The following is a 19520-nucleotide window of genomic DNA, read 5'->3' on the forward strand; positions in this document are numbered from 1 at the left end:
ACTAGACGTATTGTGGCCAATCACTTCGCAATATACACGTATATCAAATCATTATGTTCTACATCTGAAACTAATACAATGTTATATGTCAACTGTATCTCAGTTTTTTTAAAAAGTTGTGGTTGGGAAGCGGCAGGGGGGTCACTCACATTACCAATGAAACAAGCTTTATCTGGGACTAGGAGCTGACTTGGGGTAGGTTGAAATCCTTAAAATCTGGTTGTGAGAGAAAATAATTCTGAGCTCCAGTTTAGTGAGCAAGTGCTTCCTTCTCAGCTCCAGCTCATTATCCTCCTCCTTGACAAGTTTAACTGCAAGAGACGTGCTGACAGCAGGAACTAGAGGCTGTCTCCCACCTCCTGATTAACAAGTGAGTTCAAACAGTGAGCCTTCGGAGCACGTGTGCCGGGTCCTAACAAGCAGCTATTTTTATCTCTCCACTTTCAAGAGTTTTGCAACCAAGGCCAGCAACTGCATTTCAATTTCTGCTTCCTTCCCAAGATTCATTAGTTTTTTTTTCTTTTCTCTTTTTTCTTTTTGGCTGCGTTGAGTCTTTGTTGCCGCATGCGGGCTTTCTCTAGTTGCGGCGAGTGGGGGCTAGTGTGCGTTGCGGTGCGCGGGCTTCTCATTGCGGTGGCTTCTCGTTGCGGTGCATGGGCTCTAGGGTGCACAGGCTTCAGTAGTTGTGGCATGCGGGCTCAGTAGTTGTGGCTCACGGGCTCTAGAGCACAGGCTCAGTAGTTGTGGTGCACAGGCTTAGATGCTCCGAGACATGTGGGATCTTCCCAGACCAGGGATCGAACCCGTGTCCCCTGCATTGGCAGGCAGATTCTTAACCACTGTGCCGCCAGGGAAGTCCCTGATTCATTAGTTTTGAAATGCTTTCATTTTCTACCTTTGTGCACCCCTCTCTGCAAATGCAGTGCTCATCCCTGACCCAAAAGGCACACAAATGCTGACCATTAAACAAGAGATGATGTTGCAAGAGTTCAGGATTTGGTTTTCATCAGCACAAATCTGAAATCAGGTAGTAACAACAGCTACAGCAAAAGGTATAGGCGTTACACTAAAGGGAGAGGGAGAGAAGGGAGAGAGAAAAAGAAAAGGGAAAAGGGGGCAGTAAAGGCAGGAGTTTATGGATCCTGGATTCCCTGATCTCTCATTTCTAATGAACCCATACTAATGCATGGCAGAGCAGCCCCATATTACAGATATGGAAATTAAGACTCAAGTAGAAGCCACTTGCCAAAGACCACAGAGTAACCTTCCCATTAAAAGAACATGCCTTAGAGCAGTATACTTCCCCTTCCAGACTATCTGGGCGACTTCAGAAGACAAGCAGATATTCAATCTATCACAAAGCCAATCAACCACCTGTGGGCAGAAAAACAACGTTGGCTAACTTGGATGCTTATCATCTGTACTTCAAGAAAGAGAAATTAGCTAAAAACCTGTTTTGACCTGCTGAAAGCTAATTTTGCTCAGCAGGAGGAGAGGAAATTAAAAAAAAAAAAAGTTGGAAAAAGGAAAGGTAGAGGTAGGTCAGAGATCTGTTCATTTTTAAATGGAAAGTGGGAGAGAATTTCTAATAATATCACCATAGTTATGGTGACCCAAGCTGCACCAAAGTAAGGCACTGCCATTTGTGCCTGGGTCACAGTCAGCATGATTCACCCGTGAAGTCAAGGTCACTCACCAGTTGTTCTAGCTTAGCTTCAGACAGGCCCTAAAGGAAATGCCTAGGAAATCATTCGCTCTTGCCAGGTAAGGACAAACGTAAGGTAAGTGGAGCGGGAACATCCTGTGTAACCTACTGAGAAGGACCCTCCCCACCATATACACTAACTGGGAGAAGTGCTCCTCCCTGACTCCAACCAACTGCTCCAGGTGGAGACTGACAATCGGAACCCTGTCCCTGACGCAGGCTGGGCCATTCCCAGTTCCCCCATCCCCTGGCATGGTGATCTGGTGGGTCTGGGTATGTGACCAGTATTAGTCCAATTAGAGCCCTCCCTTGGGATTTTCTATCAGAAGCTGGGAAAAGCTCTTGCCTCCCTGATAATGAGACTAAAGCCAGAGGCAGTGGTTCCCATGTGGTAGAGACAGCTGGCCTGAGAGAATAAAGCCAACATCAGAAGAGAAACAAATGAGAGAAAATTAGCAGGTTCCAGGACATGCCGCCCCGACTCCCCCGCCCACCCCCGGGGATACCGAAATCTGCAGATGCTCAAGTTCCTTATATAAAATGATGTAGTATTTGCACATAACCTATGCACGTCCTCTTGCATGCTTTAAATACCTCTAGATTACTTACAATACCTAATACAATGTAAATAGTTATAAATACAATGTAAATGCTATGTAAATGAAGTTTTGCCTTCTGGAACTTTCTGGGATTATTTTTTCCCAAATATTTTCCATCTGCAGGTTGGCTGAATCCAAGGATGCAGGTATAGAGAACCGACTGCACACCATAATTGAAGTATAACAGCTAATGGCATTTGAGTGCTTGGACACAATTTTCCCTAAGGCCAGGCTGCATTCTTATTCTTCCTGAGGTTTGGTGAGCTAAGCCAAAAAACAAAAACAAAAACAAAACACCTCTTTTATTGTTTGAGCTAATTCGTGTTCACCAACAACCAAGAATCCTAACATCCCCTGATTCTTATCATCAATTGGCATCAAAAATTACATTAAGTAGGTATACAATGTGGTGTGGAAATGGTAGCACCACCTTTGGAGTTAGGCAGATCTGGATTTGAATCCTAGCTCTACCAGCACGAGCTGTGTGACCCTGCAGGAGGCCAAATTACAGAGCCTCCTGAAGCCTGTTTCCTTGGCTGTCAGGTGGGAACAGTAATTCCTACTTGATGGTAGGTACTAAGGGCTCAATAAATAAGAGGAACTACATATGAGATACGCAGGATTTAGAGTTCAATGTCTCTGAAGCTTGGGGGAAAAATAAGAGCTAACATTTGTTTGAGGAAAAAACACAAGCAACATAGAAAATCAGGTCCTGCTCGGTGGGGTTCCTACCTATGTGGGCCCTCCCCAACCCCCCACCCCACCCCGTCAGTGCCAAGAGGATCCATGCTGTTCCCCAATAGTCTCTGAATCGTTCATCACTCTTGCTAGTCTCTAATCCAGATGCCTTCTGTATTCATACTCATTCTACCATCCTTCTAGTCTTTTTTGTTTGTTGGAGGGGAGGGGGGAGAAAGGGTTACCTCAAAAGTAACCCCTTGGGGCTTCCCTGGTGGCGCAGTGGCTGAGAATCTGCCTGCCAATGCAGGGGACACGGGTTCGAGCCCTGGTCTGGGAAGATCCCACATGCCGCGGAGCAACTAGGCCCGTGAGCCACAACTACTGAGCCTGCGCGTCTGGAGCCTGTGCTCCGCAACAAGAGAGGCCGCAATAGTGAGAGGCCCACGCACCGCGATCAAGAGTGGCCCCCGGGCTTCCCTGGTGGCGCAGTGGTTGAGAATCCGCCTGTCAATGCAGGGGACACGGGTTCGAGCCCTGGTCTGGGAAGATCCCACATGCCGCGGAGCAACTGGGCCCGTGAGCCACGACTACTGAGCCTGCGCGTCTGGAGCCTGTGCTCCGCAACAAGAGAGGCCGCGACAGTGAGAGGCCCGCGCACCGCGATGAAGACTGGCCCCCGCTCGCCGCAACAAGAGAAAGCCCTCGCACAGAAACGAAAACCCAACACAGCCAAAAATAAATGAATAAATTAATTAATTTAAAAAAAAAAAAAAAAAGTAACCCCTTAATTACCTCCCTTCACCTACAGGAGGGAGCTCCACCTTCCAACTATCTGCACCAGGTAAGTTTTGCTAGAATACTCAGGGACTTTGGCCTGGGCTGTGTCTGGGATGGACTTGATGCTCACTGGGAGCTGGGGTCGGGGTGGGAGCCCTTCCTCCTGCCCCTGGACAAAGCAGAGAAAGCCAAGCTTCAGAACACGCAGGACAAGGCGGCCCAACATGGAGAGAGGTTGCCTGGGATCCCAGTGGTCTTCCATCCCTGCCCTGTCCCTTCCTGAGCACGGGCAACATCTGGCCCTTGGGCTGCGCAAGGGCCCCCAGATCCTTATAAGGAAGTCCTCTGTTCTGTTTACACTGACTCAAGTTGGTTTCTGTTACTTGTAACAAAGAATCCTCACCAAGAGGCTCCCACCTCCTCCGGGAAGCCTCGCCTTACCCCTCTACACCCACAAGGCTCCCTTCTCCCTGGAGCTCTTACCATGTATGTCACTTGTCATGTTAGTAGGTTTGCCAACTTCTTTTAGTCACATTTTTTCCTCTTAAAAAATCCAAACATCCACAAAAGTAGAGAGAGTGTAACCATGTACCCAACATCAGCTTCAACAATTATCTACGCATTGCCAGTCTTGTTTCAACCAAAACCCTCAGTTTTTCCTTTGTGGGGTGGGAGGGCACAAATATTTTAAGGCAAATTCCAGACCTTATGTCAATTCATTCATAAATCTTTTATCCAGTTTTTAAGGTATAGTCTTGCTTCTTTGATTAGGACTACAAGCTTCTTAGGAGCCCAGCATTATATGTTCAATGGGCTTTTAAACACCACAAACTTGACTCTGTTACACACACGTGGTCCACGAGTTTCCTCTTCATCTGGTCCTGAGGACAGTTCCAGGAGATGGAGAAGGAAGCAAGATTACCACTAAATGAATGAAGGTAAGGCTCAGAAGTGATGAGGGACTCTGACAGGATCCCTCAGGGAGCCAATGGCCGAGCCTGAGGGAAACTTCCATGAGGTTCCGTCCGCAGCCAGGACGCTAAAGGGAAAGGGAAGCAGTGGCTCTGAGGCCACTTGGTGGGTAGCAGCTTTCTGAGGACTCACTGCCTGCCACTACCAGCCAATGAAAGCACCGCACACAGTTCACAAGGCACTTACCTCCAACAATAAATTTTGAAACATGTTGTTTCCAAATGGAAAAAGCAAATCCCACCATGTTTGTTTCTAATTAACTCGGTGCTATTAAGCCTAATGCTGGTTCCCACCCTCAAGCTGAGATGCTCCACTAGACTACGTTGTCACTCTGTAGCATTGGGCATGGTTAGCTGGGCTCCACCTTGCTAGGGTAGTGATTAACAAAATCTGCCCCTTCTTTGGTCACCAGGTCACCAGACTTCCAAGTCAAACCGGCTCTCCTGGGCCCACAGTCCTCCTCAGGAAGTTATCTGTAACTGAGGAGAGTGGCAGTACCCCCAGCCCCGAGTTTCCCTTAGAAATGAGGCTTTGTGATGTGAGAAGGAGCAGGACACAGCTCTGCCGGGATCACCTCTCAGACTAGGGTAACAGGTCTTTCCTAAAGGGAGGAGGCACAGCCTTAGGCCTTGGGTCCCTTCCACCACCAGCCTTGGGGAGGGCCATGGGGCAAACCTTGTGGCTTCCTTCCCTTGCCTTCCCCATCCGTCCACACCAGCACCTGGCCTCTGCTCTCAGGGGCTTTGTAGGATAATCTGTCCCAACCTGTGTCCTCTTCACCCTCCACTCGGTGACTACCCTGACTCAGACCCGCGTTCTTTCTTTTGGAGCCATGGCAACAGCCTCCTAACTGACCTCTGTCCCCTCTCGCCTCACCTTAGCGACAGCAGCCAGAGGCCTCCTCCTCCAAGGACAGCTTGCCTCCCCTCCCTGTGCAGGAGTGCCCGTCGGGTCCCCACTGTCCAGGCTAAAATCCAGTCCCCGCGCATGGCGGGGAAGACCCTCCTCAATCGCGTCAACTAATTCTCACTTAACTCCCACCAGTTACCACCAGGAATCCTTTGTTCTAAACACCCTGAACGACTTGCTATTTCCTGCAAGGACATATATCTATGTTTCCCTGCCTGTGTGTCATCACGACTCATGTGTTTCCCTCTACCTGGAATTCCTTTCACTGACACTGTCACTTGCGTAACTTCTCCCTATGCTTCAGAGCTCAGTCCAAATACCACCTCCTCCACGATGCTTCCCTAAAGGGATCTGAGGAAGCACTTTCCCTCCTCCAGCGTCCCATCTGCCTCACTTGAGATGCTAAGAAACAAACTTGTCTGGAGGCATAATCCATCGCTGTGGGTCTAGCACTGAGGTAATTCTAGAGAACATGACTCACGTTTCTAACCAGAGACCACATACTGGGTTCCAGCTACCCATCAGCCACTCTCTGTTTCTCTCCATCGGTAAGGTGGGGCAGTCTAGACAGAGTCCAGAGGAATCTGTTCTCCCTGTAAATTCACTGCCCCCTTGAGGCTGTCACCACACGGCTGGGGGATGAGAGTGGCGGGCAAAGGAAGCAGAGGTGTAGCCAAGGCCACCCCCTGGACACCACGGGCAACCTATGGGTCGAGGCTCGGATGACACTCCCTTGCCACACGCGGACAGGGACTTGCTCAGGACAGAGCCCTGTGCGCAGCCTCAGGGGCCACCCTGACTCTCCGCAGGGAAGCCTGGCTGGCAGGACGCCAGGAAAGCTCTGGCAGGGAGGACAGTGCCTTGCAAGGGTCACAGAAGCAGCCACTCAGAAACTCATCACATGCGCGTCTGCCACCAACAGCTTGTAAAACAACAAAACAAAAACAAACTCGGGCTACTTCAAATCTTGCCTATCGGCGCCAATGGCAAGTCTGACTGAAGGGAGAGGAAGACTTTAGAGGTTGAAATCCCGACCGTTGTGAGGGCCCTGCTCCTCTGGAGGCTGTGGCTGGGGTCCCTTGAAGTGCCCTGGAGATTCCCAGCTGTCCCCAGGACGGGGATCCACAAACACTCTCATAGTCTCTGCAGAGGGCTTAAATCTCATCCTGACCCGAGAACTCCCTGTTTTCACAAAACTCTTCATCCCGGGCAGTTAGGAGCTCTTTTGGAGGGTCCTCCAAGCCGGAAGGTCCCAAGGTACAAACGACTCTAGCTCTGCAGAGAACCATCACAGCTTGCTCCAGTCACAGTCTGGCTGGGCGTCCCCTCAGGCCACCTTTCTCAGTACACTGCAGCCCAGGCCACTAATTCAGTGCCGGGCATAAAGATCAGGGAGATTACATACTGCTTCATCTGACAAAAGTCAGAGAAAAATAAGCGGAGACTTAATTTAACGCTGTTCTCAGCATTTATGGATCTTCATCGGCCAGCAACTCCCAGGCAGAAACTATTCACCAGCTAAGTTGTATGAACTCTGCATTGATCTAAATCACGTAATGCTTCTTCAGGGTCTTAATCAAAACAAGATTTGTTTGTTTGTTTATTTATTTATTTTGGCTGCACCGGGTCTTAGTTGCGGCACCTGGGATCTTTTAGTTGCGGCATGAGGGAATCTTTTTTAGCTGTGGCACGTGGACTCTTAATTAATTGTGGCACATGGACTTCTTAGTTGCAGCATGCGGGCTTCTTAGTTGGGGCATGCGGACTGTTAGTTGCGGCATGCAAACTCTTAGTTGCAGCATGCACGCGGGATCTAGTTCCCTGACCAGGGATCAAACCCAGGCCCCCTGCATTGGGAGCATGGAGTCTTACCCACTGGACCACCAGGGAAGTCCCAAAACAAGATCTTGATAATGACAGAGGGCTAAGAAGCATGGTGGGCTGGCAATGCAAATCACTGCTTTAAATGGCATGAAGCACAGCTGTATCTGAGCCCCCCCATACACACCTTAACTCATAGCCTAACTACTTAGGTCAGCTTTGGTTGAACTAGACCTCTGACCTCCTGCCACAGTAAGTGGAAAGACTACACAGAAACCTTTGGAGCTAAGCTCTCTCAGAGCTCCAGGATCGGGGAAATACCCTCTCTCCTACCCATGCCATACACCATTTTCGTGAAGCACCTAAAGTTAATCAACTTACAGCTGACTTTTGTGCTTAAATTCTAAAGCTTTCTCAGTTGGGGGATTCTTCTTCCCCTTAACTCAGTGGTCAGGAAGCTTTTTCTGTAAAAGGACCAGAGAGCAAATATTTTAAGGCTTTGAGGGCCACACAATCTCTTTCACAAGCAACTATTCAACTCTGCCATTACAGCACAAAAGCAGCCACAGACAACACTTAAATAAGCCTGGCTGTGTTCCAATAAAACGTCTTTATGGACACCGAAATTTGAATTTCACATAATTATCATGTGTCACAAAATTCTGAAAAACAAATCTTAGCTCGCAGGCCGTACAAAAATAGCCAGCAGGCTGTGAGCTGCCAATTTTGCCCACCCCTGCCTTAAATGCTTAATTATTGTTTTGATCCTGTGTTAGCAGTTTTCTGTCTTTCTGACCCAATGCTTAATATTATCTATAGTGGAACAACTTTTTTCATCGTAATTTGCTTGCTTTCAGAATCTGTTCCTCCCATCCTCTAGTTACAGAACTCCTCTTTTTCATTGGGGATATGCTCCTCCACGATAGCGAGTGTTCCTGCTAGGGTGCCAATGAAGGGACCCCATCAATCCTGCCCAAGAGGTAGTTTCATAACTCAGGATGGCCCACCACACTACTCTAGTCCCCTGGATACAACAAATGGTCCAGGACTGGGCAGGGTCTCCAAGCAGAGCTGACTAGTGATTCAAGCACTGACCTAGATGCTGAGGAGACTGGGCGGAGCTTTCTCTGGGATACGGAGCACTAAGGACTAGATGTATTGGGCTAGTGAGGTCCGTGCTGCCCCCAGTGAAGAGAATCTGACCGAAAAGGAAGCCCACATAAGGAGGAGTAAAGCCAAGAGGTGACCAGAGTCCTGAGGCTATCATTTCAACCCCATATTCATCCCTGCCTTTGGACCTCCTGGTAACTCAAGCCAATGCACTCCCTCTTTTTTTTTTTTTTTTTTATTAATTATTTATTTATTTTTGGCTGTGTTGGGTCTTCGTTTCTGTGCGAGGGCTTTCTCTAGTTGCGGCAAGCGGGGGCCACTCTTCATCGCGGTGCGCGGGCCTTTCACTGTCGCGGCCTCTCTTGTTGCGGGGCACAGGCTCCAGACGCGCAGGCTCAGTAGTTGTGGCTCACGGGCCTAGTTGCTCCGTGGCATGTGGGATCTTCCCAGACCAGGGCTCGAACCCGTGTCCCCTGCATTGGCAGGCAGATTCTCAACCACTGTGCCACCAGGGAAGCCCTCTGCACTCCCTCTTTTGATTAAGTAGTCTTGAGTTAGGTTTCTGACACAGCCAAATAATCCTGACTAATTGTATCACATCAGATTCTATTTGACAGCTGGCAGCGTGGCGATTCATGCACAGAACAATGACACTGGCTGTGCTCCACCACGCATGAGAATCACTTATAGATATGTCTCTTTTCCCCTGTTACACTCTAAGCCCCCAGAGGACACGAGTCATTTATGAGCCATCTTTATGCCCTCTGCAGTGATTCACCCAGTACCTTGCACTTGGTAGGTATTCAGTAAATATTTTACAATACAAATTAACTTTTCTTTGATGGGGGAAACATCTACGAGAAGGGCAAGTAACCACGGAGGAACATGTGTGTGTACCTACCCACGACTATCCACCAGAATGTCACCCAGAGATTTCAGAGAAAACGTACACTCCCAGAGGGACCACAGATCTAATCCCCACCTCCCGATCAACAGCCCATAAACCACGCACACCAGGCTGAGCCGCACAGACTGCTGCTCCCTTTGAACACCCGGAGGAAACAGAATACAATGTCCGCACGACACCAAGGCAGATCACAGTGGACTGCTTCGCCGTGGATGAAATCCAGAATAGCTGGCCACAACTTCAGACACGGCGAATACTGGCTTTACTTGTCCTGCCCAAGAAGTCCTGTCCCACAATGGCAGAGACCAAGCACTTCAGGAACCAGAGTGAGAACCTGCTGATCTCCGGGATGCTGTACAGCATGGACACGTTGGAAACACAGGAAAGGCAGCCACAGGCACACCCACAGCAGTGCAGCTCACCAGCACCAGGACACGCTCAGCCAGTCGGAGAAAGGAGACTGAAAAACTTCCAAGAGGCTACTACCTAGCTGGAAAAACAGGACCTAAGCAGTACCTGAAAACAGTTGTTCACCCCCCAAGTACCATTACTGTACTTCCTCTCACTTAAAAAGTAATCTGGGGACTTCCCTGGTGGTGCAGTGCTTGAGAATCTGCCTGCCAATGCGGGGGACGCGGGTTCGAGCCCTGGCCCGGGGAAGATCCCACATGCTGCGGAGCAGCTAAGCCCCTGCTCCACAACTGCTGAGCGACCCCCACTCTCCGCAACTAGAGAAGGCCCGCACACAGCAACGAAGACCCAATGCAGCCAAAAATAAATAAATAAAAATAAATTTATTTTAAAAAAAAAAAGTAATCTGTAAGTGCAGGTATGCCTCATTTTGTATCACCGACATATTCCCACCCCCTAAAAAAAAGTTTGAATCAAACTGATATAATTTGCTTGCCTTCTTGAAGAGTCTGTGAGAAACTGTATTTGAAAAATCCTCTAGTGAATGTTTTGAAAAAGCAAAGAAGTGCCCCTAGGGCAACTTGTGCTGTAAGTTACTTTTGTACATTAGTTTTACTTAGAGCAGGGCACACCTAGACATCACTTCCAATCTAATAATTTAAAATCCCGTCACCTTTGCCCACGGATGTGCCAACCTGTACCCACACTCAGTAGGAAGGGATGGTCACTTGATACTTGCATGACTGTCGTGGGAGCGCACGCTTAGAGGCAGTCACGGCGGCCCCCTCTGGGAGGTGACTGAGCCTGCAGCCCCCCCAGTGAGGCGAAGAAGGGCCCGCTGGCCCAGCAGCAGCATCCCTGTGGGAGCCGTGGACTCGGGCAGCTGCTTTTCTGCCTGAGTGACCCAGCCACCCAAACCAGAGCAGCCCTCCCTGGTCCCTATCCCAACACAGTCTGGGGGTTCAGCTTTTCAAAGGCTTCTCTATACTTTTCCAGGATCCTTCCAGTGAATATGTTTTGAGAAGCTTAAACCAAGTTAGGCTGGTTTCTGTTGTTGGCAATCATAAAAGCCTACTAATTCATCTGCTAAGCAGCAGCTAACAAATATTAAGTGTCTACCATGTGCCAAGCACTATTCTAAGTGCTTTGCAGGCATTATCTCAATCCTCACAACCTTTAAGTAGGCTCTATTTTCTCCACTTTTCTGAGGTTTGGAGAAGTTACATTACTTGCCCAAGGTTACACAGTTAAGTAGCACAGTCAGCATTAGAACCCTGAACTTCTATCACTGTGACAGAGTGAAAAAACTGGCCATAATATTTTGTAGCTCCTCCCAACAAGAGATAAAGTGCATCCCTCTACTTTCTGAATCCTTCTGAATCTTGGCTTGGCCACGTGACTTGCTTTAGCCAATAAGACATTACAAAAAAGCCTGACACAAGCACAGGCTTAAATGGTGCTTGAGTATTGAGGTTACCCCCTCTTGCTACTGAAACCCCAAGACCGTCATGGGAAGAAGCCAAGGGGTTAGCCTCCCAGAGGATGACTGAAAACATGGGGAAGAAGGCCCTGCCATCCCACAGAACTGTACAAGGTAATAAGCTGTTGTTGTTTTAAAACTACTAAGTGTTGGTGTGGTTTATTACACAGCAAAAACTAACTGAAATAATCACTGAGCTATCCCCACCAAGTCAGTACCAACAAGTAAAGAATTTTTAAAAACATGAGGCAGAAAAAAAGCCTCTTTATTCTTCCCCTTTTTTCCTCAAGGACAGAATGAAAAGAAATGGAGTTTAAATTTCATCAGGAAAGAATATAGTTAGAGCAGAGGAGGAACTTACTGGCAGTGAGAAAGCCTAAAGACAGAGGCAGAGAGTCTCTCTCTCTCATTCTCACCCTAACTCAGCTTCCAGGAATCGTTCACTCATTGTGCTTCTGGCTAAGAAATCGAGTTGTGTAAGAGTACCATTTCCAGGCCAGGCCTTCCAGTGAATTCTTTCAGGATTCTTTCTGGAGAAGACCCACAAACAGCAGGAGGCTGAAAAGCTGAGCGGCCAGGCCAGGGCTGCCTGTACACACACTGCTCACTGGAGCAGAAGTCCTTCTAGTGACTCCCCCTTCTCGGCTGGGCAGGGCGTGAACCCTCCACCAAGACATCTGTCCAGAGACCCGTCTGGCTCACAAAGCAGCTCTGCATGCCAAACAGCAATAAATGGTGGAGCCAAAAAAGAAATTCCTGGAAGAGTGGGGGCAGCAGCACCAGGCGGAAGGGGAAAGCAAGCTGGCTATTCCAGGAATGAGCTGAAACCTTCCTCTCTTTGGAACGAAAATAAAGTGAGCCCTCCATCAGCAATGCAGAGCATGGCACATACTAGGCACATGAAAGAGAAAAAACCAGGACTAGATTCATGACTGGGTTAAAAGCAGAAGACATGGGTTCTTAGCCCAGCTTCACTGTTGATTCCTGTGTGTTCTGGCACAAGTCAGTCACACACACACCCATTTAACAGACCTTTCAGGAGGAGCTAGTCTGCTATCATGTTGGGGACTAGGGATACAAAGATGAATTCGACATGTTCCCTGATTTGAAGAAATTCACAGACTAGCGAGAGAGACATATAAACTCTCTGAGCTTTGGTTTCTACATCTATAAAACAGGAAAAACACCTATTTCAGAAGGTTGTTTGGAATAATAAGTGAGATAAGTTGCATAAAGCACCTAATACAGCACTTGGCACATAACAGGTCCTCAGTAAACAATGATCATTATTTATTACAAGAAAGGGAAGGACAATGTGTCAAAGGAATACAGAGGCAGAACACTTAATCCACTTTGGGAAGGGGCTGGTTCATGGAAAGCTTCTTGTAAGAAGAGATGTTTGAGCTAAACAGTAACATTATTACAATTAGCTAACACTTATTAACGACTTTAATTTTCACGACTATATGAAATAAGTATATAATTTGCAATTATTGCTCTTTGGCATGAATTATCCTCATTTTACAGATGAATAAATAACTCAAGAGAGTTTATACACCCTATCTGTAAGAGAGTTGGGATTTCAACTTTAACTGGCTGACTCCCAAGCCTCTGTGCCATAGTACTTAAAAAAGAATTAGCATATAGAATGGATAAACAAGGTCCTACTGTATAGCACAGGGAACTACATTCAATATCCTGTGATAAACCATAATGGAAAAGAATATGAAAAAAAAGAATGCATACGTACATATAACTGAATCACTTTGCTGTGTAGCAGAAATTAACGCAACATTGTAAATCAATTATACTTCAATAAAAAAACAGACATGATATATTGATATATTTAAAAAAAAAAAGGATGAGCAGACTTAGTCTAACAAAGGTGAGTGTGAGGGGGTGGGGTGGGGATTAGAAAGTCAGCATTGCCAGGAAAGGCAACAATAGGAGCAAAGGTGCAGCTCAAAAAAGGAACTCAATCTCACTGGATCTCAGTTTCCTCACAATTTATATAAAGGAACAAGAAGGGCAATTAGCATTTGTTAGGCCCTTCTATATGCAAAACACCGTGACAGATGCTTTCCATATGTAATTTCATTAATCCTCACAGCAACCTAGGAGCAGGCAAGAGGATTCCATTTTAAAGATGGAATGCAATGGAACACCTTTACTCCACCAGATCCTTCTACAACACTGACCTCATGGGTCCCTCTAAGTGAGATTACACATATCATTCGCAGCTTCAGAACACGGCCCCATGCTCAAGAAATGTTGATTCCTCCTCTCCTTTCAGCTACTCCTATTTCCTAGAAATTGACACACTAAAATATTCTAACATAAAACACAGAGGTCTTTAAAAAAACACAGATTAAGATCCATAAACTGCTGGAAAACTGCTCCCCACCTCAAGCCATACCATACCTCCTACTGACACTTTCTTAATTGTCAGTGGTAAGAAGACAAAAATGTAGCCAGTGCAGTTAGAAAGCAGAAGGCTTTCTACAGTTTTGCATTTTAAGTGTATAGTTTGATGCATTCTGAAAAAACATATACACCTGTGAACCCACCACCAAATCAAAATTTAATATATTTTTTTAAACATCTTTATTGAAGTATAATTGCCTTACAATGGTGTGTTAGCTTCTGCTTTATAACAAAGTGAATCAGTTATACATATACAATATGTTCCCATTTCTCCTCCCTCTTGCATCTCCCTCCCTCCCACCCTCCCCATCCCACCCCTCTAGGTGGTCACAAAGCACCGAGCTGATCTCCCTGTGCTATGCAGCTGCTTCCCACTAGTTATCTGTTTTACATTTGGTAGTGTATATATGTCCATGACACTCTCTTACCCTGTCACATCTCACCCCACCCCCTCCCCATATCCTCAAGTCCATTCTCTAGTAGGTCTGTGTCTTTATTCCCGTCTTGCCACTAGGTTCTTCGTGGCCTTTTTTTTTTTTTTTTTTCCCTTAGATTCCGTATATATGTGTTAGCATACTGTATTTGTTTTTCTCTTTCTGACTTACTTCACTCTGTATGACAGACTCTAACTCCATCCACCTCATTACAAATACCTCCATTTCATTTCTTTTTATGGCTGAGTAATATTCCATTGTATATATGTGCCACATCTTCTTTATCCATTCATCTGTCGATGGACATTTAGGTTGCTTCCATGTCCTGGCTATTGTAAATAGAGCTGCAATGAACATTTTGGTACATGACTCTTTTTGAATTATGGTTTTCTCAGGGTATATGCCCAGTAGTGGGATTGCTGGGTCGTATGGTAGTTCTATTTGTAGTTTTTTAAGGAACCTCCATACTGTTCTCCATAGTGGCTGTATCAATTTACATTCCCACCAACAGTGCAAGAGTGTTCCCTTTCCTCCACACCCTCTCCAGCATTTATTGTTTCTAGATTTTTTGACGATGGCCATTCTGACCGGTGTGAGATGATATCTCATTGTAGTTTTGATTTGCATTTCTCTAATGATTAATGATGTTGAGCATTCTTTCATGTGTTTGTTGGCAATCTGTATATCTTCTTTGGAGAAATGTCTATTTAGGTCTTCTGCCCATGTTTGGATTGGGTTGTTCGTTTTTTTGTTATTGAGCTGCATGAGCTGCTTGTAATTCTTGGAGATGAATCCTTTGTCAGTTGCTTCATTTGCAAATATTTTCTCCCATTCTGATGGTTGTCTTTTGGTCTTGTTTATGGTTTCCTTTGCTGTGCAAAAGCTTTTAAGTTTCATTAGGTCCCATTTGTTTATTTGTGTTCTTATTTCCATTTCTCTGGGAGCTGGGTCAAAAAGAATCTTGCTGTGATGTATGTCATAGAGTGTTCTGCCTATGTTTTCCTCTAAGAGTTTGATAGTGTCTGCCCTTACACTTAGGTCTTTAATCCATTTTGAGTTTATTTTTGTGCATGGTGTCAGGGAGTGTTCTAATTTCATACTTTTACATGTACCTGTCCAATTTTCCCAGCACCACTTATTGAAGAGGCTGTCTTTTCTCCACTGTATATGCTTGCCTCCTTTATCAAAGATAAGGTGACCATATGTGTGTGGGTTTATCTCTGGGCTTTCTATCCTGTTCCATTGATCTATATTTCTGTTTTTGTGCCAGTACCAAACTGTCTTGATTACTGAAGCTTTGTAATATAGTCTGAAGTCAGGGAGCCTGATTCCCCCAGCTCCATTTTTCGTTCTCAAGATTGCTTTGGCTATTTGGGGTCTTTTGTGTTTCCATACAAATTGTGAAATTTTTTGTTCTAGTTCTGTGAAAAATGCCAGTGGTAGTTTGATAGGGATTGCATTGAATCTGTAGATTGCTTTGGGTAGTAGAGTCATTTTCACAATGTTGATTCTTCCAATCCAGGAACATGGTATATCTCTCCATCTATTTGTATCATCTTTAATTTCTTTCATCAGTGTCTTATAATTTTCTGCGTACAGGTCTTTTGTCTCCTTAGGTAGGTTTATTCCTAGATATTTTATTCTTTTTGTTGCAATGGTAAATGGGAGTGTTCTCTTAATTTCACTTTCAGATTTTTCGTCATTAGTGTATAGAAATGCAAGAGATTTCTGTGCATTAAAAATTTAATATTTTGATTACTCCAGAGTGTTCTGTCATGCTGCTTTGAAGTTCACCCTCACTCCAGCCCCTCAGATCCCCAGGCAACCACTGATCTACTTTATTACTGTGTTACTGTGGATTAAATCTGACTGTTCTAGTAGAATCATGCAGTGTGGACTATTTTCTATAAGGCTTTTTTCACTCAGCATAATGTTTTTGAGATTTGTCCAAGTTGTGTGTATCAACAATTTGTTCATTTTTATTGTTGAGCTGTATTCCGCTGTTTGAATATATTAAGATTTGTTTACTTGCTCATCTGGTGAAATATTTTGGTTGTTTCTAGTTTGGGGCTATCATGAATAAAGATGCTTATGACATTTGTGCACAAGTCTTCGTGCGGACAAATGTTTTCATTTTTCTTAGGTCAATACTGAGAAATGGAGTTGGTGGGTTGTACGGTTTAATTTTAAAAGAAATTACAAACTGTTTTCCAAAGTGACTGTCCCTTTCCCTGTCTGTGTTTAAGAATCTCTCTTTATCACTGATTTTCAACAACTTGACTTCTCTCTTTTTTTTTTTTTTGCTTCTTGCTTTTTTACAGCTTTATTGGTGTATAATTTTCATACAATAAACTCCATATACTTAAAGTATATCACTTGATGAGTACATATATGACCATGCCCACAATCAAGATTATAAACACATCTATCAGCCCCCAAAGTTTCCTCATGCTCCTTTATAATTCTTCCCTTCCTCCCCTTCCTTCATTCTCCAGGCAACCACTGATTTGTATTTTGTCATTACAGATTAGTCTGCAATTTCTAGAATTATGTAAATAGATTCACACAGTATGTAACACAGCTCTTTGTCTCTTTCACGCAGCATCACTCTTTTAAGATTCATCCATACTGCTGCAAGTTATCAATGGTTTATTCTTTTTATTGCTAAGCAGTATACTATTGTATGGATATACCACAATTTGTTTATGCATTCAACTGTTGATGGACATTTGGGTTGTGTCTAGTTTTCGGCTATTACAAATAAAACTACTATGAACATTCAGGTACAAGGGCCTGATTGGACCTATGCTTTCTTTCTTTCTTTAGGGAAAATCCTAGGAGTGAAATGGTTGAATGTATCATAGATACATGCTTAACATTTTATGAAACTGATCAGCTGTTTTCCGGCACAACTGCACCGTTTCACATTCCTATCAGCAGTGACTGAGAGTTCCTGTTGCTCCACGTCCTCAATAACATAGAGCTACTCTCTACAGACATTCTAGTGGGCGTGTAGCAGTAACTCATTGTGGCTTTAACTTACATTTCCCTAACGATGTTGAATATCTTCTCATGTGCTTATTTCCCATTCGCGTATCTTTTTTAGTAAAGTGTCTGTTCAAATCTTTTACCCATTTTTTTTTCAGAAGTCACAACTAGTTCTGATATTTTATTGTTCCAAGGATATCATAGTTTATTTTTTTTTCAGGTATTGTTGACATATAACATTATGGTAGTTTGAGCTGTACAACATAAGGATTCGTTATTTGTATACATTGTGAAATAATCACAATAAGTCTAAATGAGATCTGTCACCAGATACAAGTACATTATTTTTTCTTTTATGAGAATTTTTAAGGTCAACTCTCTTAGCAACTTTCACGTATTCAATATAATATATTATCTATGGTCAGCATGTTGTTTCTGACATCTCATGACTTATTTATAGTTGAAAGTTTGTACCTTTTCACCTTCAGGCATTTCACCCCAAACACCTCCTGCCTCTGGCATCCACCAGTCTGTTCTATCTGAGCTGGGATTTTTCTTTTTTTTTTTTAAAGATTCCACATGTAAGGGAGATCATGCAGTATTTGTCTTTCTCTGAGTTACTTCACTTAGCATAATGCCCTCAAGGTCCTTTCATGTTATCACATGGCAAGATTTCATTTTTTATTTGGCTGAATAATATTCCATTGTATATCTGTACCACAGTTTCTTTATCCAGTCATCTGTCATTGGACAATCGGTTGTTTCCCTATCTTGGCTATTGTAAATAGTGCTGCTGTGAGCATAGGGGTGCACATATCTTTTCAAATTAGTGTTTTCCATTTCTTCAGAAGTGGGATTGCTGGGCCATATGGTAGTTCCACTGTTAATTTTCTGAGGAAATGCTATACTCTTTTCCATGGTGACTGCACCAATTTCCATTCCCACCAAGACTTCACAAGGGTTCCCTTTTCTCAACATCCTCTCCAACATTTGCTATTTCTTGTCTTTTTCTTCTTGAATTTTTGAATTTTATTTTATTTATTTTTTATACAGCAGGCTCTTATTAGTTATCTATTTTATACATATTAGTGTATACATGTCAATCCCAATCTCCCAATTCATCACACCACACCCCACCCCCCCACCACTTCCCCCCCTTGGTGTCTCTATTTCTGTGTCTCTACATCTGTGCCTCTATTTCTACCCTGCAAACCAGTTCATTTGTACCATTTTTCTAGGTTCCACATATATGCGTTAATATATGATATTTGTTTTCTCTTTCTGACTTACTTCACTCTGTATGACAGTCTCTAGATCCATCCACGTCTCTACAAATGATCCAATTTTGTTCCTTGTTATGGCTGAGTAATATTCCATTGTATATATGTACTACATCTTCTTTATCCATTCGTCTGTTGATGGATATTTAGGTTGCCTCCATGACCTGGCTATTGTAAACAGTGCTGCAGTGAACATTGGGGTGCATGTATCTTTTTGAATTATGGTTTTCTCTGGGTATATGCCCAATAGTGGGATTGCTGGGTCATATGGTAATTCTATTTTTAGTTTTTTAAGAAACCTCCATACTGTTCTCCACAGTGGCTGTATTAATTTACATTCCCACCAACAGTGCAAGTGGGTTCCCTTTTCTCCACACCCTCTCCAGCATTTGTTGTTTGTAGATTTTCTGATGATGCCCATTCTAACTAGTGTGAGGTGATACCTCATTGTAGTTTTGATTTGTATTTCTCTAATAATCAGTGATGTTGAACAGCTTTTCATGTGCTTCTTGGCCATCTGTATGTCTTCTTTGGAGAAATGTCTATTTAGGTCTTCTGCCCATTTTTGGATTGGGTTGTTTGTTTTTTTAATATTGAGCTGAATGAGCTGTTTATATATTTTGGAGATTAATCCTTTGTCCGTTGATTTGTTTGCAAATATTTTCTCCTATTCTGAGGGTCATCTTTTCATCTTGTTTGTAGTTTCCTCTGCTTTGCAAAAGCTTTGAAGTTTCATTAGGTCCCATTTGTTTATTTTTGTTTTTATTTCCATTACTCTAGGAGGTGGATCAAAAAAGATCTTGCTGTGATCTATGTCATAGAGTGTTCTGCCTACGTTTTCTTCTAAGACTTTGATAGTGTCCGGTCTTACATTTAGGTCTCTAATCCACTTTGAGTTTATTTCTGTGTATGGTGTTAGGGAGTGTTCTAATTTCATTCTTTTACATGTAGCTGTCCAGTTTTCCCAGCACCACTTATTGAAGAGACTGCCTTTTCTCCATTGTATATCCTTGCATCCTTTG

At 44.3% G+C, this 19520-nt stretch overlaps 1 protein-coding gene across 1 annotated transcript in view; it reads right to left on the reverse strand.

The window, feature by feature from the left end:
• Window positions 1-19520, reverse strand: part of MAP2K1 (mitogen-activated protein kinase kinase 1) — an 83892-nt gene that overhangs the window by 14406 nt on the left and 49966 nt on the right. The gene's annotated exons all lie outside the window — the stretch shown is intronic.

The sequence above is a fragment of the Balaenoptera musculus genome, chromosome 2 (assembly GCF_009873245.2).
Source record: "Balaenoptera musculus isolate JJ_BM4_2016_0621 chromosome 2, mBalMus1.pri.v3, whole genome shotgun sequence".
In the NCBI taxonomy this organism is placed as follows: Eukaryota; Metazoa; Chordata; class Mammalia; order Artiodactyla; family Balaenopteridae; genus Balaenoptera; species Balaenoptera musculus.